Source organism: Taudactylus pleione, unplaced genomic scaffold, assembly GCF_031769625.1.
Source record: "Taudactylus pleione unplaced genomic scaffold, aTauple2 ptg000618l, whole genome shotgun sequence".
Classification (NCBI taxonomy): domain Eukaryota; kingdom Metazoa; phylum Chordata; class Amphibia; order Anura; family Myobatrachidae; genus Taudactylus; species Taudactylus pleione.
In genome coordinates this window covers 2180007-2207357 of record NW_028285020.1, presented here as the reverse complement: position 1 = coordinate 2207357, position 27351 = coordinate 2180007, and the positions used below count along the sequence as shown (strand labels likewise).

The 27351-nt window shown below is 40.2% G+C and overlaps 1 long non-coding RNA gene across 1 annotated transcript in view; it reads right to left on the bottom strand.

Moving 5' to 3' along the window:
* Nucleotides 1-25063, bottom strand: part of LOC148479679 (uncharacterized) — a 47416-nt gene extending 22353 nt beyond the window's left edge. Inside the window, exon 1 of the long non-coding RNA XR_015871985.1 lies at nucleotides 24845-25063. This is a non-coding gene — a long non-coding RNA (uncharacterized LOC148479679). The remainder of the gene's footprint in view (nucleotides 1-24844) is intronic.
* Between the last annotated feature and the right edge of the window lie 2288 nt (nucleotides 25064-27351).

Here is a 27351-nt window from a genome sequence, read left to right as displayed (position 1 = left end):
AGTATGTATAGTGTGTGTAGTGTGTGTATAGTGTATATAGTGTATATAGTGTGTGTATAGTGTATATAGTGTGTGTATAGTGTATATAGTGTGTGTATAGTGTATATAGTGTGTGTATAGTGTATATAGTGTGTGTATAGTGTATATAGTGTGTGTATAGTATATATAGTGTGTGTATAGTATATATAGTGTGTGTATAGTATATATAGTTTGTGTATAGTATATATAGTGTGTGTGTGTGTGTATAGTATATATAGTGTGTGTGTGTATAGTATATATAGTGTGTGTGTGTATAGTATATATAGTGTGTGTGTGTATAGTATATATAGTTTGTGTATAGTATATATAGTGTGTGTGTGTGTGTATAGTATATATAGTGTGTGTATAGTATATATAGTGTGTGTATAGTATATATAGTGTGTGTGTATAGTATATATAGTGTGTGTAGTATATATAGTGTGTGTGTAGTATATATAGTGTGTGTGTGTGTATAGTATATATAGTGTGTGTGTGTAGTATATATAGTGTGTGTATAGTGTGTGTATAGTATATATAGTGTGTGTGTGTGTGTATAGTATATATAGTGTGTGTATAGTGTATATAGTGTGTGTATAGTGTATATAGTATATAGTGTGTGTATAGTATATATAGTGTGCGTATAGTGTATATAGGGAGTGTATAGTATATATAGTGTGTGTGTGTATAGTATATATAGTGTGTGTGTGTGTATAGTATATATAGAGTGTGTGTGTGTATAGTATATATATATATATATATATATATATATATATATATATATATATAGTGTGTGTGTGTATAGTGTATATATAGTGTGTGTATAGAATATAGTGTGTGTATAGTATATATAGTGTGTGTATAGTATATATAGTGTGTGTGTGTAGTATATATAGTGTGTGTGTGTAGTATATATAGTGTGTGTGTGTAGTATATATAGTGTGTGTATAGTATATATAGTGTGTGTATAGTATATATAGTGTGTGTATAGTGTATATAGTGTGTGTATAGTGTATATAGTGTGTGTATAGTATATAGTGTGTGTATAGTATATAGTGTGTGTATAGTATATATAGTGTGTGTATAGTGTATATAGTGTGCGTATAGTGTATATAGGGAGTGTATAGTATATATAGTGTGTGTGTGTATAGTATATATAGTGTGTGTGTGTATAGTATATATAGAGTGTGTGTGTATAGTATATATAGAGTGTGTGTATAGTATATATAGTGTGTGTGTATAGTATATATAGTGTGTGTGTATAGTATATATAGTGTGTGTGTATAGTATATATATATATATATATATATTTATATATATATATAGTGTGTGTGTGTATAGTGTATATATAGTGTGTGTGTGTGTATATATATAGTGTGTGTATAGAATATAGTGTGTGTGTATAGTATATATAGTGTGTGTATAGTGTATATAGTGTGTGTATAGTGTATATAGTGTGTGTATAGTGTATATAGTGTGTGTATAGTATATATAGTGTGTGTGTATAGTATATATAGTGTGTGTGTATAGTATATATAGTGTGTGTGTATAGTATATATAGTGTGTGTGTATAGTATATATAGTGTGTGTGTATAGTATATATAGTGTGTGTGTATATAGTATATATAGTGTGTGTGTATAGTATATATAGTGTGTGTGTATAGTATATATAGTGTGTGTGTATAGTATATATATAGTGTGTGTGTGTATAGTATATATAGTGTGTGTGTGTATAGTATATATAGTTTGTGTGTGTATAGTATATATAGTGTGTGTATAGTGTGTATGTATAGTGTGTGTGTATAGTATATATAGTGTGTGTGTATAGTATATATAGTGTGTGTGTGTATAGTATATATAGTGTGTGTATAGTATATATAGTGTGTGTGTGTGTGTGTGTATAGTATATATAGTGTGTGTGTGTATAGTATATATAGTGTGTGTGTGTATAGTATATATAGTGTGTGTGTGTGTATAGTATATATAGTGTGTGTGTGTGTATAGTATATATAGTGTGTATAGTGTATATAGTGTGTGTGTATAGTATATATAGTGTGTGTGTATAGTATATATAGTGTGTGTGTATAGTATATATAGTGTGTGTGTATAGTATAACAAGAGATATGGTAAGAACTTACCTTTGTTATCTCTGTTTCTACGAAGTCCATAGGGTCCACAGGGTTGACCTTGGGGTTATAGCTGGAACAGGATCCATGGGCACCACACAGTTAAGCTTTTAGCTCCCAGGATGCACTTGGGTCCTCCTCTATACCCCGCCCCCGAGCCACAGGCACCCCAGTTGGTAAGCAGCCTAGGCCGGAGGAGAATATGGAACAGAGAGAAGGAAGACTGGAACACACAAGAAACCATACTCACAGCAATAGGAGACGGAAAACCGGTGACCAGCCACACAGCCCATTTGAAGCCAGGTGCGTCAGGGCGGGCGCCCTGTGGACCCTATGGACTTCGTAGAAACAGAGATAACAAAGGTAAGTTCTTACCATATCTCTTGTTTTCTACTTCAGGGTCCATAGGGGGTCCACAGGGTTGACCTTGGGGATGTCCCAAAGCAGTACAACTAAGGGCGGGGACGCTCCTGTGCTGAAAGGAGTACCAGGCGCCCAAAGGATGCATCCTGAGAGGCAAAGGTGTCAAACGCATAGAACCTCAAAAACGTTTGAATTGAAGACCAAGTGGCCGCCCTACACAGCTGAACAGCAGAAGCGCCACGTCTAGCAGCCCAAGAGGGACCCACAGAACGAGTGGAATGAGCCTTAACAGAGGCTGGCACAGGTAAGCCCTCCTGTGCATAAGCCTCACAAATAACGGAACGAAGCCAACAGGCTAACGTTTGTTTGTTGGCAGGCCAACCCCTCTTGTGAAAACCAAAGAGGATAAACAAGGAATCAGACTTCCTAACCGAAGCCGTCCGGTCTACATAAATTCTAAGCGCCCGGACCACATTTAAGGAAGTCTCACCAGCTGAAAGATCAGGGGACTGAAAAGCTGGCACAACAAGTTCCTGATTAATATGGAACTTCGAGACCACTTTGGGCAAAAACTCAGGACGAGTGCGGAGCACCGCTCTGTCCTGGTGAAAAATTAGGAAAGGAGGGCGACAGGAAAGCGCCCCCAATTCAGACACCCTCCTGGCCGAAGCAATTGCCAGGAGAAAAACCGTCTTAAATGTCAGCCACTTGAGCTCCACCGCCTCAAGAGGCTCAAACGGAGGACCCTGCAGGACCCGTAGCACCACCGCCAAGTCCCAAGGAGCCACCGGAGGCACAAAGGGAGGCTGGATCCTGATAACACCTTGGAAAAAGGTGTGAACGTCTGGTAGTATTGCAATCCGCCGTTGAAACCACACGGACAAGGCGGACACATGAACCTTCAGAGATGCAAGGCGTAAGCCGAGATCCAATCCTGACTGAAGAAATTCCAAGATCCTAGAAACTCGGAACACCTGAGGATCATAAAGTCTGGACTCACACCACTGAAAGTAAGTGTGCCACACTCTGTGATAAATCCGTGCTGAAGCAGGCTTGCGTGCCCTGAGCATCGTACCAATAACCGAACTGGAGAAGCCCCGAGACCTCAAGACGGCTGTCTCAAGAGCCACGCCGTCAAAGACAGCCGACCCAGATCCGGGTAAAGGCAGGGCCCCTGAGACAACAGGTCCCGACGTTGAGGAAGAAGGTACGGAACGTCGATGGAGAGGCTCCTCAGATCGGAGTACCAAGGACGTCTGGGCCAGGCCGGAGCTACCAGCACGAGCATGCCGCCGTCCTGCTTGAATTTCCGCAGAACCCGAGGAAGCAGGGATATCGGAGGAAACAGATACGCCAGGTGAAACGTCCATGTCAGCGACAGCGCGTCCACCAGACTTGCACCTGCGTCTCTTGTCCTTGACCCGTAAACGGGCAACTTGTGATTGTGACGGGAGGCCATCAAGTCCAGCTCCGGCAGTCCCCACCTGTCCACGAGTAGCTGAAACACCTCTGGGTGAAGCGACCATTCCCCGGGATGCACGTCGTGACGGCTGAGGAAGTCCGCCTCCCAATTGAGGACTCCGGGGATGAAGACCGCCGAGATCACTGGAATGTGACCCTCCGCCCAAGACAGGATACGAGACACCTCCGACATCGCTGCCTGACTGCGAGTTCCGCCTTGGTGATTGATATACGCCACCGTGGTGGCGTTGTCGGACTGCACCTGTACCGCCCTTCCGTGAAGAGCGGGGCCGGACGACTGCAGGGCCCTGTATACTGCCCGCAGTTCCAGGATGTTGATGGGGAGAAGTGCTTCTTCCGCTGACCAACGACCCTGAAGCGACAAAGAGCCGGTCACTGCCCCCCAACCCCGGAGACTGGCATCCGTCGTGAGCAGGACCCAGTCCGGGACCCAAAATGGGCGCCCCTCGACCAGATGAGCTGTCTGAAGCCACCAAGCCAAAGATAGCCGAACGTCCGGAGACAACACCAGCACCTGAGAGCGGATCCGGTGAGGTAACCCGTTCCATTCTGATAGAATCAGCCCCTGCAGGGGCCGGGAATGGAACTGGGCAAATTCCACCATGTCGAATGTCGACACCATGGACCCCAGAACTCTCATAGCCGAATGGACCGACAGGCGGCAACGGCTCAGGCAACTGCGTATCCGCAGCTGTAGTGAGGCGACCTTCTCCGGAGTCAGGAAGATCCTTTGCTGACGCGAATCCAGCAGGGCTCCCAAATGAACCATCCGCTGTGATGGAATCAGGGAGGACTTTTTCCAATTTATCAACCACCCGTGTGCTTGCAGGCAAGCGATCGTCAGGTGGAGATGTTGAAGCAGTACCTCCGGGGAGCTCGCCAGCAACAGGAGGTCGTCCAGGTACGGCAGCAGCCGTACATTCTGGTTCCGAAGATGTGCGGCCATGACCGCCATAATCTTCGTGAACACCCTCGGTGCCGTGGAGAGACCAAAGGGTAGCGCCCGGAACTGATAGTGGTGTTGAAGGATAGCGAACCTCAGATACCGCTGGTGTGAAGATGCTATCGGAACATGGAGGTAGGCGTCCTGGATGTCCAGGGACACCATGTAATCCCCCGGTTCCATCGCCAGAATGATGGAACGTAACGTTTCCATCCTGAACTTGGGAACTCTGAGGAATTTGTTCAGAGACTTCAAGTTGAGGATAGGGCGATGAGAACCATTGGGTTTCTGCACCAGAAACAGAGACGAATAATACCCCGTCCCTCGTTGTGATAGAGGAACGGGAACAATGACCCCTGCTTTCAGCAAGGACTCTATAGCCTCCTGAACCTGTAACGCCTTGGTCTTGTCCTGAGAAGGACTTGTGCAGAAAAACTGGTGGGGTGGTCTGTGCCGAAAAGACAGGGCGTACCCCTGGGAGACCACTTCTCGAACCCAGGCATCCGTGGTGGTATTGTGCCAGCACTGGGCAAATAGAAGAAGTCGGCCTCCCACTCTGAGGTCCCCCAGAGGGAGGCCCGTCCCATCAGGCCGCAGGTTTATCTTCCTGCTTGGAAGAAGGGCGCCGAGCACTCCAGGCTTGCTTCTTGGGTTTAGAGGCCGTCTTACTCGCAGACTGTCTCGGGAAGGACTGACCTTTCGCCTTACCCTGAACCCGAAAGGAACGAAAAGCCGAACTCCGAACCTTAGCAGGCAGTGCCGCCGAAGGGAGGAAGGCCGACTTGGATTTAGCCAGGGTGTCCACTATTTTGTCCAAGTCCGGACCAAATAGTAATTCCCCATTGAAAGGTAAGGCCTCCAGACCTTTCTTTGAATCAGAGTCCGCTCTCCAGGACCGCAACCATAAGGATCGGCGGGCAGACACCGCTGCAGCCGATACCCGCGAGGTCAGCAGACTAGCATCTAAAGAAGCTTCTCCAATGTAAGAAGCGGCGTCCCTCATTTGTCCCAACAACGCCCGCTGGACATCCGGAGCGTCGTCCGGGAAGGTATCTTCCAATGCATTGGCCCACCCCTCAATGGCCTTGGCCACCCAGGAAATGGCCATGGACGGTCGGGCCACCGCCCCGGAGAGGGAGTAAATAGACTTTAAGCAAGTCTCAACTTTCCTGTCCGTGGGATCCTTCAGCGAGGATATCGACGGTAATGGTAAGGTGACGCCCCGAGTTAAACGGGTGACATGGGAATCCACCGCCGGTGGAGTTTCCCATTTTTTACAATGTGCCTCAGGGAAGGGGTAATTAGAAGCCAACCGCTTCTGAGGAAGGAATCTCTTACTGGGCGCCTGCCAAGCTACCGCCATATGATCCGTCAACTGATCAGACAGGGGAAACACCGCAGAAGCCACCTTAGTTTTTTTGAAACTAGGAAACTTCGACCTAGGAACCGGTGCCTCATCCTCTATAAGAAGAATAGCTCGCACCGCCCTAACTAGTGCTCGCACATTAATGGACGACTTGGTATCCATTTCCTGGACCGAGGCGTCCGAGTCAGTGTCATCAGGGACCTCCCCATCATCTGAGGAACCCTCTGAGTCCGATACCTGAGCAGCCCGTGCCATGAGTGGGCGTTTAGAAATCCTAGAAGGCATGTCAGTCTGCAACATTGACTGAAAAGCCGAGGAAGCGGCCGCCAAATTTTGCACGGAGTTGGAGAGCACATCCACCCATGGTGGAGGCGTCGCCATAGGGGCCTGAAAAGGTACCACAGGCTGCTGCGGCACAGGGGAAGCCTGTATATACATAGGCAACCCCCCAAAGGGACCAACTGATTGAGACCCAGGAGGACTCCGCAATAACTGCGGGACACCCGGGGAATGGGGGATGGTCGGCTGGGGCACCGCCCTAGTAGGGAGAGCAGTCGGGACCGACAGACGGTCCGCAATAGACACCAGCACTTGAGAAAACATCGCCCACGGTGGTTCCTGCGCCAGAGAAGGTCTGGATGGGCCAGGAGCCACCTGGCATCGACTACACAGGCCATCCTGTGACAAATCCTCCCTATCTACTCCTGCAGAACAGCGTCCGCAGGAGGCCAACACCGGAGCCACTGAGCGCTCAACCTCCTCGTCTGACATGACAGAATATATTATATATCTGGCACCAGGGTAGAAGTAAAACGCATTCACCGGTGTGCTGAACAACAGCCCACAATATGGCACTGAGTAGCACACAACTGTATGTGACGGACCTCACAAATACGTGATCTATATAAGTGAGGTCAGTAGAAACGCCCCTCCCCCACACACCTGCAGGGCTTGTAGGAGAAGTAAAGGGATAGGTATAAGCTGACAGTAAGCGGAAAATAAGCACAGACAGGCAGCACTAGCAAAAAGTCACATACCATGCAGGAAGATATACTCACTGCACCTTTACACTACAATCAACCTGCCCAGATTCAGTGTCTGGGAGGGCTATAGTGCTGTGTACGCTGTCCTTAATCAGGGGAGAGGTACACAGGGGGACCGGTCCGCGTGCTCCCTGAGATCTGCGCTGCCACTGGGAAAATGGCCGCTGGAGACCTCAGAGGAGGAGTGGCCGAGGAATCTGCAGCTCAGCGACGCCAGACTGCGTGCTGAAAGGCGCGCTGAGCTGAGGGGAGGAGCCGCTGACAGGGAAGGCTTCCTCCCCTGGCTGGCCATTAACCCCAGGGATGCTGGCTTCCCGCTTGCCGGTTATCCCTGGTGGTCTAGTGGTCCCACGGGTTATGGGGGGGGCCCGCCGCCACTGCCAGCAGCCTCCGGTCTGTCCCCCGGACCGGAGGCTAAAGGACTGCATTTAAGGCATTCCGCGCGCCGCCGCTAGCCAGCGACGCGCGGCTTACCTGAATCCCCGGCGACTCCGGCAGCAGTCCTGGGAGGTAGACAGAGTCCGGCTAGTACGGACTCTGCCCTCCCGCCGCGATCCCCAGATCAGTACTGGCGTCGCGGCGCCAGTCGGGGATCAGAGCGGCTCTGTAGTAAAAATAGATTAAAAATAAATAAAATTTAACTTAAAATAAAAGCTTTTGGGGGCTGCTCCTGCAGCCCCCCTGCGCGGTGACCGACTCCGGCCGGGCACCAGCTTACACTGGGGTGCCTGTGGCTCGGGGGCGGGGTATAGAGGAGGACCCAAGTGCATCCTGGGAGCTAAAAGCTTAACTGTGTGGTGCCCATGGATCCTGTTCCAGCTATAACCCCAAGGTCAACCCTGTGGACCCCCTATGGACCCTGAAGTAGAAATATAGTGTGTGTGTGTATAGTATATATAGTGTGTGTGTGTATAGTATATATAGTGTGTGTGTGTATAGTATATATAGTGTGTGTGTGTATAGTATATATAGTGTGTGTGTATAGTATATATAGTGTGTGTGTATAGTATATATAGTGTGTGTGTATAGTATATATAGTGTGTGTGTGTGTGTGTATAGTATATATAGTGTGTGTATAGTATATATAGTGTGTGTATAGTATATATAGTGTGTGTGTGTGTATAGTATATATAGTGTGTGTATAGTGTATATAGTGTGTGTATAGTATATATAGTGTGTGTATAGTGTATATAGTGTGTGTATAGTATATATAGTGTGTGTGTGTATATAGTGTATATAGTGTGTGTATAGTATATATAGTGTGTGTATAGTGTATATAGTGTGTATAGTGTATATAGTGTGTATAGTGTATATGGTGTGTGTATAGTATATATAGTGTGTATAGTGTATATAGTGTGTGTATAGTGTATATAGTGTGTGTATAGTGTATATAGTGTGTGTATAGTGTATATAGTGTATAGTATATATAGTGTGTGTATAGTGTATATAGTGTATAGTATATATAGTGTGTGTATAGTGTATATAGTGTGTGTATAGTGTATATAGTGTGTGTATAGTATATATAGTGTGTGTATAGTATATATAGTGTGTGTATAGTATATATAGTGTGTGTATAGTATATATAGTGTGTGTGTGTGTGTATAGTATATATAGTGTGTGTATAGTGTATATAGTGTGTGTGTGTATAGTGTATATAGTGTGTGTATAGTGTATATAGTGTGTGTATAGTGTATATAGTGTGTGTATAGTGTATATAGTGTGTGTGTATAGTGTATATAGTGTGTGTATAGTGTATATAGTGTGTGTATAGTGTATATAGTGTGTGTATAGTGTATATAGTGTGTGTATAGTATATATAGTGTGTGTATAGTGTGTGTATAGTGTATATAGTGTATGTATAGTGTATATAGTGTGTGTATAGTGTGTATAGTGTATATGGTGTGTGTATAGTGTATATAGTGTGTGTATAGTGTATATAGTGTGTGTATAGTGTATATAGTGTGTATAGTATATATAGTGTATAGTATATATAGTGTGTGTATAGTGTATATAGTGTATAGTATATATAGTGTGTGTATAGTGTATATAGTGTGTGTATAGTGTATATATAGTGTATATGGTGTGTGTATAGTATATATAGTGTGTGTATATAGGGTGTGTATAGTGTATATAGTGTGTGTATAGTATGTATAGTGTATATAGTGTGTGTATAGTGTATATAGTGTGTATAGTGTATATAGTGTGTGTATAGTGTATATATAGTGTGTGTATAGTGTATATATAGTGTGTGTATAGTGTATATATAGTGTGTGTATAGTGTATATATAGTGTGTGTATAGTGTATATATAGTGTGTGTATAGTGTGTGTATAGTGTATATAGTGTGTGTATAGTGTATATATAGTGTGTGTATAGTGTATATATAGTGTGTGTATAGTGTATATATAGTGTGTGTATAGTGTATATATAGTGTGTGTATAGTGTATATATAGTGTGTGTATAGTGTATATATAGTGTGTGTATAGTGTATATATAGTGTATATATAGTGTGTGTATAGTGTATATAGTGTGTGTATAGTGTATATAGTGTGTGTATAGTGTATATATAGTGTGTGTATAGTGTATATATAGTGTGTGTATAGTGTATATATAGTGTGTGTATAGTGTATATATAGTGTGTGTATAGTGTATATATAGTGTGTGTATAGTGTATATAGTGTATATATAGTGCGTGTATAGTGTGTGTATAGTGTATATATAGTGTGTGTATAGTGTATATATAGTGTGTGTATAGTATATATAGTGTGTGTATAGTATATATAGTGTGTGTATAGTGTATATAGTGTGTGTATAGTGTATATAGTGTGTGTATAGTGTATATAGTGTGTGTATAGTATATATAGAGTGTGTATAGTGTATATAGAGTGTGTATAGTGTATATAGTGTGTGTATAGTATATATAGTGTGTGTATAGTGTATATAGTGTGTGTATAGTGTATATATAGTGTGTGTATAGTGTATATAGTGTGTGTGTAGTGTATAAAGTGTGTGTATAGTGTATATAACAAGAGATATGGTAAGAACTTACCTTTGTTATCTCTGTTTCTACGAAGTCCATAGGGTCCACAGGGTTGACCTTGGGGTATAGGTTGGGAACCAAATCCGGGCACCACGCAGTTAAAGCTTTTAGCTCCCAGGATGCACTGGGTCCACTCTCCCTATAACCCGACCCCCAAGCCAGAGGCACCTCAGTTTGTAAGTAGCCAAAGGCCGGAGGAGGAGAGAAAAAGAGAGAGAAAACTGGAACACTCAATAACCATACTCACCGAAATGGGAGACGGAAAACCGGTGACCAGCCACACAGCCCATATGAAGCCAGGTGCGTCAGGGCGGGCGCCCTGTGGACCCTATGGACTTCGTAGAAACAGAGATAACAAAGGTAAGTTCTTACCATATCTCTTGTTTTCTACTTCAGGGTCCATAGGGGGTCCACAGGGTTGACCTTGGGGATGTCCCAAAGCAGTTCAACCAAGGGTGGGGACGCTCTTGTGCTGAGAGGAGAATCCGTCGCCAAAAAGGAAGCATCCTGAGAGGCAAAGGAAACCAATGCCTAGAACCTTAAAAAGGTGTGGACAGAAGACCACGTGGCCACCTAGTAAGGCAAAACAGCCGAGGCGCCACAGCGAGCCGCACACGAGGGTCACATGGCCCGAGAAAAAACAAGCATCAACAACAGGAAGGCCTACCCATGGGTAGGCCCCTGAGGAAGACCTACGAGGCCATCCAAGCCAACATTTGGTTATAGGCCGGCCATCCTTTCCTGTGAAAACCAGAAATCTCAGACCACCAATAAGGAGTCCGATTTCCGTAAGGAACCTGAACGGATCACATAAATCCAAAGAGGCCAGACCACAGTCAATGAGGCCACACCAGCCGAGAGGACTGGGGACAGAATGGCCGTACCATAAGTTCCAGAATATGGAACCTGAAAACCACTAAGAAGAAACACAGGGCGAGAGCAACTCCCACCCTGACATGATGCCCTCCAGAAGAGGGAGCCACATGAGAACGCTCCCAATTCAGACACTCTCCTGGTTGATATAAACACCCTGAGAGAAAGAGAGAGCCTAAGCAATAGACCATGTAATGGCTATCACAACCAGCAGTTCCATTGACTGTCCCCGGAGGTAACGAAGAACCACTACTTACTCCCAAGGAGTCCCTAGGGAGGACAAATGGAGGCATAATCAAGAAAACACTCCAAAGGATGAACTGGATACCAGAGTGAAGCAATTCCATATCTTAACCATACTGACAGTGTAGAGATCCGCACTGTCAGGAAGACCAGGCCAAGTGTGAAACCCAAGCCAGCCGGAAGGAATGCCAGAATATCTGGAAATCCTGGACACCGGAGGATTGTATCGACAGGTACAATACCATAAGATTTATGGCTGCCACAGTTTGTGGTAGGTCCCAGCAAAAGCTGATCCATGTGCTCTAATCATTCCAACGATGACAAAGCCAGGGAAGCCGTAAGACCACTGTAAGGACACAGTCAAAGACAAACGACCCAGGTCCAAGGCAAAACCAAGGACCCTGAGACAACAGGTCCGGGCAGTGAAGCATCAGGGATGGAGTATCGATGTAGAGACTCCGAAGATCCAAGTACCCCTGACATCTGGGGCAATCAGGAGCCACCAGCAGGAAAGCATCTCCGTCTCGATTGAAAACACTTCCAAAGACCTCGAGGAAGAAGGGAGACCGGAGAACACAGGTACACAAAAGTGGAAGGACCACTTCACCGACAAAGAGTCGCTGAAGTTTGCTTCAGAATCCCCAGAGCTGAACTGTAACACCATAGTGTGATAAAGTCAGAAAGCCATGAGGGTCACCTCAGGGGGGCCCCCCCTGCTCACCAGGAGATGAAACCTCTCTTGGGGAAGAGACTAGTCCCCGGGATGCACGTCGTGACGGCTGAGGACTCCCGCTTCCCAATGGAGAGCTCCTGAAATGAACGCTGCCGAGATGGTCGGGAGGAGACCCTCGGACTATGTCCGAATATGTGACATACCTGTCATTGCCACCCAACGAACAGTGTTGCTAAAAAGGAAGCCACTGTCCTGACCCTGTCGGACTGAACCTTTTCAGGTTCACCGGGAAACAAGAGTTATGCCAGAGTAAGTTAATTGACAGGGTGGAATCGACAGACGTCCAACTGCACTGAAAAGGATTCGATCCAGACACTGTCCCTAGCAAAGAAAACCCTGGACGAGATGGCCATAGCCACCCGGACAGGGACCGACTTGCCTCCGGAGAGAGCATCATCGTTTGAACAGTTATCCGACAGAAAAAACTCATTCCATCTGGAGATGAGCCAATTATGGAAAGGCCTGGAATGGAACTGAGCCCATTCCACCATGCATCCCAGAGTGTAAAGACATCTGTCGACTGCGCAGACAACCATGTACTCCTAATGGAAGAGAGGAGATTCCGTCTTACGCCAGAAGAATTCTCAGATTCTGAGAATCCAGCAGGGATCCTAGATGAAGAATACCCAGAGAGGGATGCAGGGAGGACTTTTTCCCCGTTGATTAAACGTCTGCACCCTGAAGAAGCCACAGTCATCCTGACCTGGCCGTAAAGTACCCCGGTGATCCCGCTAAGAGCAGGAGGCCGTCCAGGTACAGGAGCATTGGGATATACTGAACAGAAGAACTGTCAGAAAATCCAAAATGCTGGTAAACCCCTGTGGGGCTGAGGACAGTCCCAACAGGCAGAGCCCGAAAAATTGTAAGTGTTGCTGTGATACAGCAAACCTCAGCCCATGCTGAGGAAAGGTCTCTGTAAGTACCCGTAGGCACGCGTCCTGTATATCCAGTGATACCCTAAAGTCCCCAGGTTCCAAACATCGTATGATGGAGCATAGGGATTTCCTCCTGAGCCCAGGTAGCTTTAGGAACTGGTTCAGGGAATTGAGACAGAGAATAGGCCAAAGAGGACCATTCAGCCACCACACCAGAAAGAAAACAGAACAACCAGTCCCTCACTGAGATAGTGGGGATGGCCTAATTAGCTCCGCTTACCGCAACAACTGCATAGCTTTCTGGATCTGTAAGGCCCTTGTAAAGAGGGCGTACCCTCCTACCCACGTAGCCGCGGCAACTTGACACTAATACCGGGCGAACTGAGAAAATCGGTATCTCCCAGTTGTAGGCCTGTCCCGTCAGACTGAAGAGATATCCGTAGGTTCAGAAGCAGGATCGGCTGGCAGTCCAGGCCTGCTCGGTACTGGATATGTCGGCCCTTGTAGATGCCGACAGTCTACGAAGAAACAGACCTTTAGGCTGACCCAGAGGACAAAAAAGACTTAACAGACTTAGTCTGAGGCCTTGTAGTGGGCATAGCTGAAAGCGGTAAACTTGTCGTTAGTAATACTGCCAATGTTACTACAATCTTGTCAAGGTCAGGACCAAACAATATCAACCCTAAAGATGGTATCTGCACCTCTGCATTCCCAGAGCGCAGCCATAGGGTATTACGGAGGATACAGTCGCAGCCGGAACTCTGAAAGTTAGGAGACTGGTATCCAATATAGGCATTTCCACCTATGACAACAGCATATATTACGTGAGCGACCAAATACATTTGAACCCCCGACGTGTTGGAGGGGAAAAAACGTTACAAATGCATCAACCCAATATGCAATAGTATTAACCAACCATGCTATAGCCATGGTAGGATGGGTAACAACTCCTGAAAGCAAGTATACTGATTTCAGGCAGAGTTACCACCTACGGATCCGAAGAATCCGACCACGCAGGAATGGGAGGCGTAGTAACGTCTGTAATCAGACGAGTAACACGCCCATCCCCCCCAGGAGGGGCTCGTGATGACCCTCAGGGAATTTGGGACAGGAGGCCAAACACTGTTGTAACACCTCCTATCTGGCAACAGCCAGAGTCCCGCTATGCGATCCACCCGCTAGTCAGCAACAGGGAACCCGAAGGCACGCAATACTGAGGGTGTATGATACAGGTGCAGGTCAACATTCACTCTAACCAGAATGGACCTGCTACCAGCCCTAAAGCAGGGATAATAATACCTGAAATAGGCTTCCCCCCGTGTAAGAGGGAAAGAGCCCCGAACAGTACCCAGTTCACGGCAGAGCCAACTGGGAAGTAACCACAGGGCGTCAACCACGCCAATTAGCGTTTCGTAGAAAACGACATCCACCCAGGGTGGCTGTTGTGGTAATCCCTGCAAGGGGAATGACAGACTATTGTGGCACCAGGGGGAATTCATATACTGCGAAAAACCCCTGCAGGGAGCGGTAGTCTGTGTCACAGGGGAAGAGTGCAAGAAGCTGCGAGATACCCTGAGATGAAAAGGGCAGTATGGTGAAGTAACCCCAAGTGAGGTACAACAATGGGGCCCGCCCGGCGATCCGCAATTGAGAGGATCACGAGAAAACAAACCGCCCAAGGGGGTCGTGAAAGAGGCCGGCACCAGATGACGCCACATACAGAACCCTTTATGAGTCAAATCCTCCGCACTAACACCTGCAGCACATGACTTGCAGGATAGCAAAAATGGGTGCAGTATAACGCTCTATCTCCTGGTCAGACATATCTGACCAATCTTGGCGGAAATATTAAGCAGCGCTATACTGGTCCTGACTGATGCCAAAGATTAGCTGCAGGGACCCATTTTCAGCGTATGCAACACACAGTTCCATCTAAAATATGGCAACGTGCAGCACGCAACTGTATGTGACAAACCTCACAAATATTAACAAGTATATAAATGTGAGGTCTCAGAACCACCCTAAGTACAGCTGTATTAGGGCAGATAAAGAAAAGGGATAGATATACACTGACAGGTGAGAGAATAAAGTACAGTCAGCACTAGCATAAGTCACATACAATGCAGATATATACATATATACATAAACATGTCATATAATATACTGCACTATTACACTGCATTCAACTGCCCAGATTCAGTGTCTGGGAAGGCTACAGCGCTGTGTACACTGACCTGATGGTGAGGTACGCAGGGGGACTGGACTCACTGCCATCCTGAGAGATTTCTGCTGCACCACAGAGATAAAATGGCCGCTGGAGACCTCAGAGGAAGCGTGGCCCGTGGAGGAAGCAGCTCAGCGACGCCAGACTATGGATACTGAAAGGCGCGCTGAGCTGAGGGGAGGAGCCGCTGTAACAGGGAAGGCTGCCTCCCCTGGCCGGCTATTAACCCCCGGGACTCCGGCTCCCTGCACCGATCGTTAAGTCGCTGGTGGTCTAGTGGACACACGGGGTATGGGGGGCCCGCCGCCACTGCCGGCGCCTCCGGTCTGTCCCCTGAGACCGGAGGCACAGGACTGCATTTGAAATGCGCGGATCACCGCAAGCGGTGATCCGCGACCTTACCTGCTCCCCGTGGATCCGGCAGCAGTCCTGGGCGCCCGCAGAGTCCGGCTAGTACAGACTCTGGGGTCCCGCTGAGATCCCCAGATCTGTACTGGCGTCTCAGCGCCAGCGGGGTGACGGAGCGGCAGCTTAGACGTCCAATGGACAGTCCGACGCTGCCGCTCTGAAGAGTCCAAAGTCCATGGAAAAAACTTTGTCCCTAAAAAAATAAAATAAGCTTAGGGGCTGCTAATCAGCTCCCCCTGCGCTAACGGTGACCCGACTCCGGCCGGGCACCAACTTAAACTGAGGTGCCTCTGGCTTGGGGGTGGGGTTATAGGGAGAGTGGACCCAGTGCATCCTGGGAGCTAAAAGCTTTAACTGCGTGGTGCCCGGATTTGGTTCCCAACCTATACCCCAAGGTCAACCCTGTGGACCCCCTATGGACCCTGAAGTAGAAAGTGTGTGTATAGTGTATATAGTGTATATATAGTGTGTGTATAGTGTATATATAGTGTGTGTATAGTGTATATATAGTGTGTGTATAGTGTATATATAGTGTGTGTATAGTGTATATAGTGTGTGTATAGTGTATATAGAGTGTGTATAGTATATATAGAGTGTGTATTGTGTATATAGAGTGTGTATTGTGTATATAGAGTGTATAGTATATATAGTGTGTGTATAGTGTATATAGTGTGTGTATAGTGTATATATAGTGTGTGTATAATGTATATAGTGTATGTATAGTGTATATATAGTGTGTGTATAGTGTATATATAGTGTGTGTATAGTGTATATATAGTGTGTGTATAGTGTATATAGTGTGTGTATAGTGTATATAGTGTGTGTATAGTGTATATAGTGTGTGAATAGTATAGTGTGTGTATAGTGTATATATAGTGTGTGTATAGTGTATATATAGTGTGTGTATAGTGTATATATAGTGTGTGTATAGTGTATATATAGTGTGTGTATAGTGTATATATAGTGTGTGTATAGTGTATATATAGTGTGTGTATAGTGTATATATAGTGTGTGTATAGTGTATATATAGTGTGTGTATAGTATATATAGTGTGTGTATAGTGTATATAGTGTGTGTATAGTGTATATAGTGTGTGTATAGTGTATATAGTGTGTGTATAGTGTATATAGTGTGTGTATAGTATATAGAGTGTGTATAGTGTATATAGTGTGTGTATAGTATATATAGAGTGTGTATAGTGTATATAGTGTGTGTATAGTGTATATAGTGTGTGTATAGTGTATATAGTGTGTGTATAGTGTATATATAGTGTGTGTATAATGTATATAGTGTATATAGTGTGTATAGTGTATATATAGTGTGTGTATAGTGTATATATAGTGTGTGTATAGTGTATATAGTTTGTGTATAGTGTATATAGTGTGTGTATAGTGTATATAGTGTGTGTATAGTATATATAGTGTGTGTATAGTATATATAGTGTGTGTATAGTGTATATATAGTGTGTGTATAGTGTGTGTATAGTGTATATATAGTGTGTATAGTATATATAGTGTGTGTATAGTATATATAGTGTGTATAGTATATATAGTGTGTGTATAGTATATATAGAGTGTGTATAGTATATATAGAGTGTGTATAGTATATATAGAGTGTGTATAGTGTATATAGTGTGTGTATAGTGTATATAGTGTGTGTATAGTATATATAGAGTGTGTATAGTGTATATAGTGTGTGTATAGTATATATAGTGTGTGTATAGTGTATATAGTGTATATAGTGTGTGTATAATGTAAAGTGTATATAGTGTGTGTATAGTGTATATATAGTGTGTGTATAGTGTATATATAGTGTGTGTATAGTGTATATATAGTGTGTGTATAGTGTATATAGTGTGTGTATAGTGTGTGTATAGTGTATATAGTGTGTGTATAGTGTATATAGTGTGTGTATAGTGTATATAGTGTGTGTATAGTGTATATAGAGTGTGTATAGTGTGTGTATAGTGTATATAGTGTGTGTATAGAATATATAGAGTGTGTATAGTGTATATAGTGTGTGTATAGTGTATATAGTGTGTGTATAGTGTATATAGTGTGTGTATATAGTGTGTGTATAGTATATATATATATATATATATATATATATAGTGTGTGTATAGTGTATATAGTGTGTGTATAGTGTATATAGTATATATAGTGTGTGTATAGTGTATATAGTGTATATAGTGTGTGTATAGTGTATATAGTGTGTGTATAGTGTGTATATAGTGTATATAGTGTATATAGTGTATATAGTGTATATAGTGTATATAGTGTATATAGTGTGTGTATAGTGTATATAGTGTGTGTAGTGTATATAGTGTGTGTAGTGTATATAGTGTGTGTAGTGTATATAGTGTGTGTATAGTGTATATAGTGTGTGTATAGTGTATATAGTGTGTGTATAGTGTATATAGTGTGTGTATAGTGTGTGTATAGTGTATATAGTGTGTGTATAGTGTATATAGTGTGTGTATAGTGTATATATAGTGTGTGTATAGTATATATATAGTGTGTGTATAGTGTGTATAGTGTATATAGTGTGTGTATAGTGTATATAGTGTGTGTATAGTGTATATAGTGTGTGTATAGTGTATATAGTGTGTGTATAGTGTATATAGTGTGTGTATAGTGTATATAGTGTGTGTATAGTGTATATAGTGTGTGTATAGTGTATATAGTGTGTGTATAGTGTATATAGTATATATAGTGTGTGTATAGTGTATATAGTGTGTGTATAGTGTATATAGTGTGTGTATAGTGTGTGTATAGTGTATATAGTGTGTGTATAGTGTATATAGTGTGTGTATAGTGTATATAGTGTGTGTATAGTATATATATAGTGTGTGTATAGTATATATATATAGTGTGTGTATAGTATATATATAGTGTGTGTATAGTGTATATAGTGTATAGTATATATAGTGTGTGTATAGTGTATATAGTGTGTGTATAGTGTATATAGTGTGTGTATAGTGTATATAGTGTGTGTATAGTGTATATAGTGTGTGTATAGTGTATATAGTGTGTGTATAGTGTGTGTATATTGTATATAGTGTGTGTATATTGTATATATAGTGTGTGTATAGTGTATATATAGTGTGTGTATAGTGTATATATAGTGTGTGTATAGTGTATATAGTGTGTGTATAGTGTATATATAGTGTGTGTATAGTGTATATATAGTGTGTGTATAGTGTATATATAGTGTGTGTATAGTGTATATAGTGTGTGTATAGTGTATATATAGTGTGTGTATAGTATATATAGTGTGTGTATAGTGTATATAGTGTGTGTATAGTGTATATAGTGTGTGTATAGTGTATATAGTGTGTGTATAGTATATATAGTGTGTGTATAGTGTATATAGTGTGTGTATAGTGTATATAGTGTATATAGTGTAGTGTGTGTATAGTGTATATAGTGTGTGTATAGTGTATATAGTGTGTGTATAGTGTATATAGTGTATATAGTGTGTGTATAGTGTATATAGTGTGTGTATAGTGTGTGTATAGTGTGTGTATAGTGTGTGTATAGTGTATATAGTGTGTGTATAGTGTATATAGAGTGTGTATAGTGTGTGTATAGTGTATATAGTGTGTGTATAGTGTATATAGTGTGTGTATAGAATATATAGAGTGTGTATAGTGTATATAGTGTGTGTATAGTGTATATAGTGTGTGTATAGTGTATAGTGTGTGTATAGTGTATATAGTGTGTGTATAGTGTATATAGTGTGTGTATATAGTGTGTGTATAGTATATATATATATATATATATAGTGTGTGTATAGTGTATATAGTGTGTGTATAGTGTATATAGTATATATAGTGTGTGTATAGTGTATATAGTGTGTGTATAGTGTATATAGTGTGTGTATAGTGTGTATATAGTGTATATAGTGTGTATATAGTGTATATAGTGTATATAGTGTGTGTATAGTGTATATAGTGTGTGTAGTGTATATAGTGTGTGTAGTGTATATAGTGTGTGTATAGTATATAGTGTGTGTATAGTGTATATAGTGTGTGTATAGTGTATATAGTGTATATAGTGTGTGTATAGTGTATATAGTGTGTGTATAGTGTATATAGTGTGTGTATAGTGTATATAGTGTGTGTATAGTGTGTGTATAGTGTGTATAGTGTGTGTATAGTGTATATAGTGTGTGTATAGTGTATATAGTGTGTGTATAGTGTATATAGTGTGTGTATAGTGTATATATAGTGTGTGTATAGTGTGTATAGTGTATATAGTGTGTGTATAGTGTATATAGTGTGTGTATAGTGTATATAGTGTGTGTATAGTGTATATAGTGTGTGTATAGTGTATATAGTGTGTGTATAGTGTATATAGTATATATAGTGTGTGTATAGTGTATATAGTGTGTGTATAGTGTATATAGTGTGTGTATAGTGTGTGTATAGTGTGTGTATAGTGTGTGTATAGTGTGTGTAGTGTGTGTATAGTGTATATAGTGTGTGTATAGTGTGTGTATAGTATATATATATAGTGTGTGTATAGTTTATATAGTGTGTGTATAGTATATATATAGTGTATAGTATATATAGTGTGTGTATAGTGTATATAGTGTGTGTATAGTGTATATAGTGTGTGTATAGTATATATAGTGTGTGTATAGTGTATATAGTGTGTGTATAGTGTATATAGTGTGTGTATAGTGTATATAGTGTGTGTATAGTGTATATAGTGTGTGTATAGTGTGTGTATATTGTATATAGTGTGTGTATAGTGTATATATAGTGTGTGTATAGTGTATATAGTGTGTGTATAGTGTATATATAGTGTGTGTATAGTATATATAGTGTGTGTATAGTGTATATAGTGTGTGTATAGTGTATATATAGTGTGTGTATAGTGGTATATTTAGTGTGTGTATAGTGTATATATAGTGTGTGTATAGTGTATTATAGTGTGTGTATAGTGTATTATAGTGTGTGTATAGTGTATATAGTGTGGTGTATAGTGTATATAGTGTGTGTATTGTGTATATAGTGTGTGTATAGTGTAGATAGTGTGTGTAGTATAGGTATATATAGTGTGGTGTTGTTATAGTGTGTGTATAGTGTATATAGTGTAGTGTGTGTATAGTGTATATAGTGTGTGTATAGTGTATATAGTGTGTGTATAGTGTATATAGTGTATATAGTGTGTGTATAGTGTGTGTATAGTGTGTGTATAGTGTATATAGTGTGTGTATAGTGTATATAGTGTGTGTATAGTATATATAGTGTGTGTATAGTGTATATAGTGTGTGTATAGTATATATAGTGTGTGTATAGTGTATATAGTGTGTGTATAGTGTATATAGTGTGTGTATAGTGTATATATAGTGTGTGTATAGTGTATATATAGTGTGTGTATAGTATATATAGTGTGTGTATAGTATATATAGTGTGTATAGTGTATATAGTGTGTGTATAGTGTGTATAGTGTGTGTATAGTGTGTGTATAGTGTGTGTATAGTGTGTGTATAGTGTGTGTATAGTGTGTGTATAGTGTGTGTATAGTGTGTGTATAGTATATATAGTGTGTGTATAGTGTATATAGTGTGTGTATAGTGTATATATAGTGTGTGTATAGTGTGTGTATAGTATATATAGTGTGTGTATAGTGTGTGTATAGTGTGTGTATAGTGTATATATAGTGTGTGTATAGTGTATATATAGTGTATATAGTGTGTGTATAGTGTATATAGTGTGTGTATAGTGTATATAGTGTGTGTATAGTGTGTGTATAGTGTATATAGTGTGTGTATAGTGTATATAGTGTGTGTATAGTGTATATATAGTGTGTGTATAGTGTATATATAGTGTGTGTATAGTGTATATAGTGTGTGTATAGTATATATAGTGTGTGTATAGTGTATATAGTGTGTGTATAGTGTATATAGTGTGTGTATAGTATATATAGTGTGTGTATAGTGTATATAGTGTGTGTATAGTGTATATAGTGTGTGTATAGTGTATATATAGTGTGTGTATAGTGTATATATAGTGTGTGTATAGTGTATATAGTGTGTGTATAGTGTATATAGTGTGTGTATAGTGTATATATAGTGTTTGTATAGTATATATAGTGTGTGTATAGTGTATATAGTGTGTGTATAGTGTATATAGTGTGTGTATAGTGTATATAGTGTGTGTATAGTATATATAGTGTGTGTATAGTGTATATAGTGTGTGTATAGTGTATATAGTGTATATAGTGTAGTGTGTGTATAGTGTATATAGTGTGTGTATAGTGTATATAGTGTGTGTATAGTGTGTGTATAGTGTGTGTATAGTGTATATAGTGTGTGTATAGTGTATATAGTGTGTGTATAGTGTATATAGTGTGTGTATAGTATATATAGTGTGTGTATAGTGTGTGTATAGTGTATATAGTGTGTGTATAGTGTATATAGTGTGTGTATAGTGTATATATAGTGTGTGTATAGTATATATAGTGTGTGTATAGTATATATAGTGTGTATAGTGTATATAGTGTGTGTATAGTGTGTGTATAGTATATATAGTGTGTGTATAGTGTATATAGTGTGTGTATAGTATATATAGTGTGTGTATAGTGTATATATAGTGTGTGTATAGTGTGTGTATAGTATATATAGTGTGTGTATAGTATATATAGTGTGTGTATAGTGTATATATAGTGTATATAGTGTGTGTATAGTGTATATAGTGTGTGTATAGTGTATATAGTGTGTGTATAGTGTATATAGTGTGTGTATAGTGTATATAGTGTGTGTATAGTGTATATAGTGTGTGTATAGTGTATATATAGTGTGTGTATAGTGTATATATAGTGTGTGTATAGTGTATATATAGTGTGTGTATAGTGTGTGTATAGTGTATATAGTGTGTGTATAGTGTATATAGTGTGTGTATAGTATATATAGTGTGTGTATAGTATATATAGTGTGTGTATAGTATATATAGTGTGTGTATAGTGTATATAGTGTGTGTATAGTGTATATATAGTGTGTGTATAGTGTATATAGTGTGTGTATATAGTGTGTGTATAGTATATATAGTGTGTGTATAGTGTATATAGTGTGTGTATAGTGTATATAGTGTGTGTATAGTATATATAGTGTGTATATAGTGTATATATAGTGTGTGTATAGTGTATATAGTGTGTGTATAGTGTATATAGTGTGTGTAGTGTATATATAGTGTGTGTATAGTGTATATATAGTGTGTGTATAGTGTATATATAGTGTGTGTATAGTGTATATATAGTGTGTGTATAGTGTATATATAGTGTGTGTATAGTGTATATATAGTGTGTGTATAGTGTATATATAGTGTGTGTATAGTGTATATATAGTGTGTGTATAGTGTATATATAGTGTGTGTATAGTGTATATATAGTGTGTGTATAGTGTATATATAGTGTGTGTATAGTGTATATAGTGTGTGTATAGTGTATATAGTGTGTGTATAGTATATATAGTGTGTGTATAGTGTATATATAGTGTGTGTATAGTATATATAGTGTGTGTATAGTGTATATATAGTGTGTGTATAGTATATATAGTGTGTGTATAGTATATATAGTGTGTGTATAGTATATATAGTGTGTGTATAGTATATATAGTGTGTGTATAGTGTATATAGTGTGTGTATAGTGTATATATAGTGTGTGTATAGTGTATATAGTGTGTGTATAGTGTATATAGTGTGTGTATAGTGTATATATAGTGTGTGTATAGTATATATAGTGTGTGTATAGTGTATATATAGTGTGTGTATAGTATATATAGTGTGTGTATAGTATATATAGTGTGTGTATAGTATATATAGTGTGTGTATAGTGTATATAGTGTGTGTATAGTGTATATAGTGTGTGTATAGTGTGTGTATAGTATATATAGTGTGTGTATAGTATATATAGTGTGTGTATAGTATATATAGTGTGTGTATAGTGTATATAGTGTGTGTATAGTGTATATAGTGTGTGTATAGTGTATATATAGTGTGTGTATAGTATATATAGTGTGTGTATAGTGTATATATAGTGTGTGTATAGTATATATAGTGTGTGTATAGTATATATAGTGTGTGTATAGTGTATATAGTGTGTGTATAGTGTATATAGTGTGTGTATAGTGTGTGTATAGTATATATAGTGTGTGTATAGTATATATAGTGTGTGTATAGTATATATAGTGTGTGTATAGTGTATATAGTGTGTGTATAGTGTATATAGTGTGTGTATAGTGTATATAGTGTGTGTATAGTGTATATAGTGTGTGTATAGTGTGTGTATAGTATATATAGTGTGTGTATAGTGTATATAGTGTGTGTATAGTGTATATATAGTGTGTGTATAGTGTATATAGTGTGTGTATAGTGTATATAGTGTGTGTATAGTATATATAGTGTGTGTATAGTGTATATATAGTGTGTGTATAGTGTATATATAGTGTGTGTATAGTGTATATATAGTGTGTGTATAGTATATATAGTGTGTGTATAGTATATATAGTGTGTGTATAGTGTATATAGTGTGTGTATAGTGTATATAGTGTGTGTATAGTGTGTGTATAGTATATATAGTGTGTGTATAGTATATATAGTGTGTGTATAGTATATATAGTGTGTGTATAGTGTATATAGTGTGTGTATAGTGTATATAGTGTGTGTATAGTGTATATATAGTGTGTGTATAGTATATATAGTGTGTGTATAGTGTATATATAGTGTGTGTATAGTATATATAGTGTGTGTATAGTATATATAGTGTGTGTATAGTGTATATAGTGTGTGTATAGTGTATATAGTGTGTGTATAGTGTGTGTATAGTATATATAGTGTGTGTATAGTATATATAGTGTGTGTATAGTATATATAGTGTGTGTATAGTGTATATAGTGTGTGTATAGTGTATATAGTGTGTGTATAGTGTATATAGTGTGTGTATAGTGTGTGTATAGTGTATATAGTGTGTGTATAGTGTATATAGTGTGTGTATAGTGTATATAGTGTGTGTATAGTGTGTGTATAGTGTATATAGTGTGTGTATAGTGTATATAGTGTGTGTGAGCTGGGGGGTGGTGTATATATATAGTGAGTGTGTCTCTCGCCTGTCTCCGTCTGTCTCTCTCCCGCCTCCGGCGCCGGCTCCCCGCTCTCATCCTCTCCGGGCGGCTCTCTCCGTCCTCCTCCGCCGCTGCCGCCTCACACTCACTGACTGGCACACTGAGCCCCCGCGGCCGCGGCCCGTTATCCGTTCTCCTCCTCCAGCCAATCACACAGCGACCAGCTGACTGCTTCCACGTCCTTCTGAGCGCTGATTGGGCGACAGCACTGAGTTAACGCCACGCCTTCTCTGTAACTCGGCCAATCACATCGCGGGAGTCTTATAGCTCTGCCCCATCCAGGCGTACTTCCCTCTGACAGAGGCCACCCCCCTCAGCACGTGACGCACTTAAAGAGACAGAATCCCCGCCCAGATCAGCCACGTGTCTGCTTTTCCTGAGACAATAACAATGATAATACTACTACTGCTAGGGGGTAATAATAGTACTAATACTATTACTGCCAGGGGGTAATAATAGTATAATAATACTACTGCCAGGGGGTAATAATAGTACTAATACTATTACTGCCAGGGGGTAATAATAGTATAATAATACTACTGCCAGGGGGTAATAATAGTACTAATACTATTACTGCCAGGGGGTAATAATAGTACTAATACTATTACTGCCAGGGGGTAATAATAGTATAATACTACTACTGCCAGGGGGTAATAGTAGTACTAATACTATTACTGCCAGGTGGTAATAATAGTACTAATACTATTACTACCAGGGGGTAATAATAGTATAATAATACTACTGCCAGGGGGTAATAATAGTACTAATACTATTACTGCCAGGGGGTAATAATAGTATAATAATACTACTGCCAGGGGGTAATAATAGTACTAATACTATTACTGCCAGGGGGTAATAATAGTACTAATACTACTGCCAGAGGGTAATAATAGTATAATAATACTACTGCCAGGGGGTAATAGTAGTACTAATACTATTACTGCCAGGTGGTAATAATAGTACTAATACTATTACTACCAGGGGGTAATAATAGTATAATAATACTACTGCCAGGGGGTAATAATAGTACTAATACTATTACTGCCAGGGGGTAATAATAGTACTAATACTACTGCCAGGGGGTAATAATAGTATAATAATACTACTGCCAGGGGTTAATAATAGTACTAATACTATTACTGCCAGGGGGTAATAATAGTACTAATACTACTGCCAGGGGGTAATAATAGTATAATAATACTACTGCCAGGGGGTAATAGTAGTACTAATACTATTACTGCCAGGTGGTAATAATAGTACTAATACTATTACTACCAGGGGGTAATAATAGTATAATAATACTACTGCCAGGGGGTAATAATAGTACTAATACTATTACTGCCAGGGGGTAATAATAGTACTAATACTATTACTGCCAGGGGGTAATAATAGTATAATGATACTACTGCCAGAGGGTAATAATAGTATAATAATACTACTGCCAGGGGGTAATAATAGTACTAATACTATTACTGCAAGGGGGTAATAATAGTATAATAATACTACTGTCAGGGGGTAATAACAGAACTAATAATACTACTGCCAGGGCGTAATAATCGTACTAATAATACTGTTATTGCCAGGGGGTAATAATAGTACTAATAATACTATTGCCAGGGGGTAAAAATAGTTCTAAAACTATTACTGCCATTGGGTAATAAAAGTACTAATAATACTACTCTTAGGAGATAATAATAGTACTAATACTACTACTGCCAGGTAGTAATAATGGTACTAATAATACTGCCAGGGGGTAATAATAGTACTAATAATACTACTGTTCAGGGGGTAATAATAGTACTAATAATACTACTGCCAGGGGGTAATAATAGTACTAATACTATTACTGCCAGGGGGTATTAATCGTACTAATAATACTGTTATTGCCAGGGGGTAATAATAGTACTAATAATACTACTGTCAAGGGGTTATAATAGTACTAATAATACTATTGCCAGGGGGTAATAAAAGTACTAATAATGCTACTGCCAGGAGGTAATAATAGTACTAATAATACTACTGTCAGGGAGTAATAATAGTACTAATAATACTACTGCCAGGGGGTAATAAAAGTACTAATAATACTACTGCCAGGCGGTAATAATAATAATGCTAATAATACTGCTTCCAGGGGTTAATAATAGTACTAATAATACCACTGCCAGGGGTTAATAATAATACTAATAATACTACTGCCAGGGGATTATAGTAGTACTAATAATATTGCTGCCAGGGGGTAATAATAGTACTAATAATACTACTGCCAGGGTTTAATAATAGTACTAATAATACTACTGCCAGGGGGTAATAATAGAACTAATAATACTTCTGCCGGGGGTAATAATACTACAAATTTTACTACTGAGGGGTAATAATACTACTAATAATACTAATGCCGGGGGGGTAAATAATAGTACTAATAATACTACTCCCGGTGGTAAATAATAGTACAAATAATACTACTGTTGGGGAGTAATAATAGTTGTACTAAT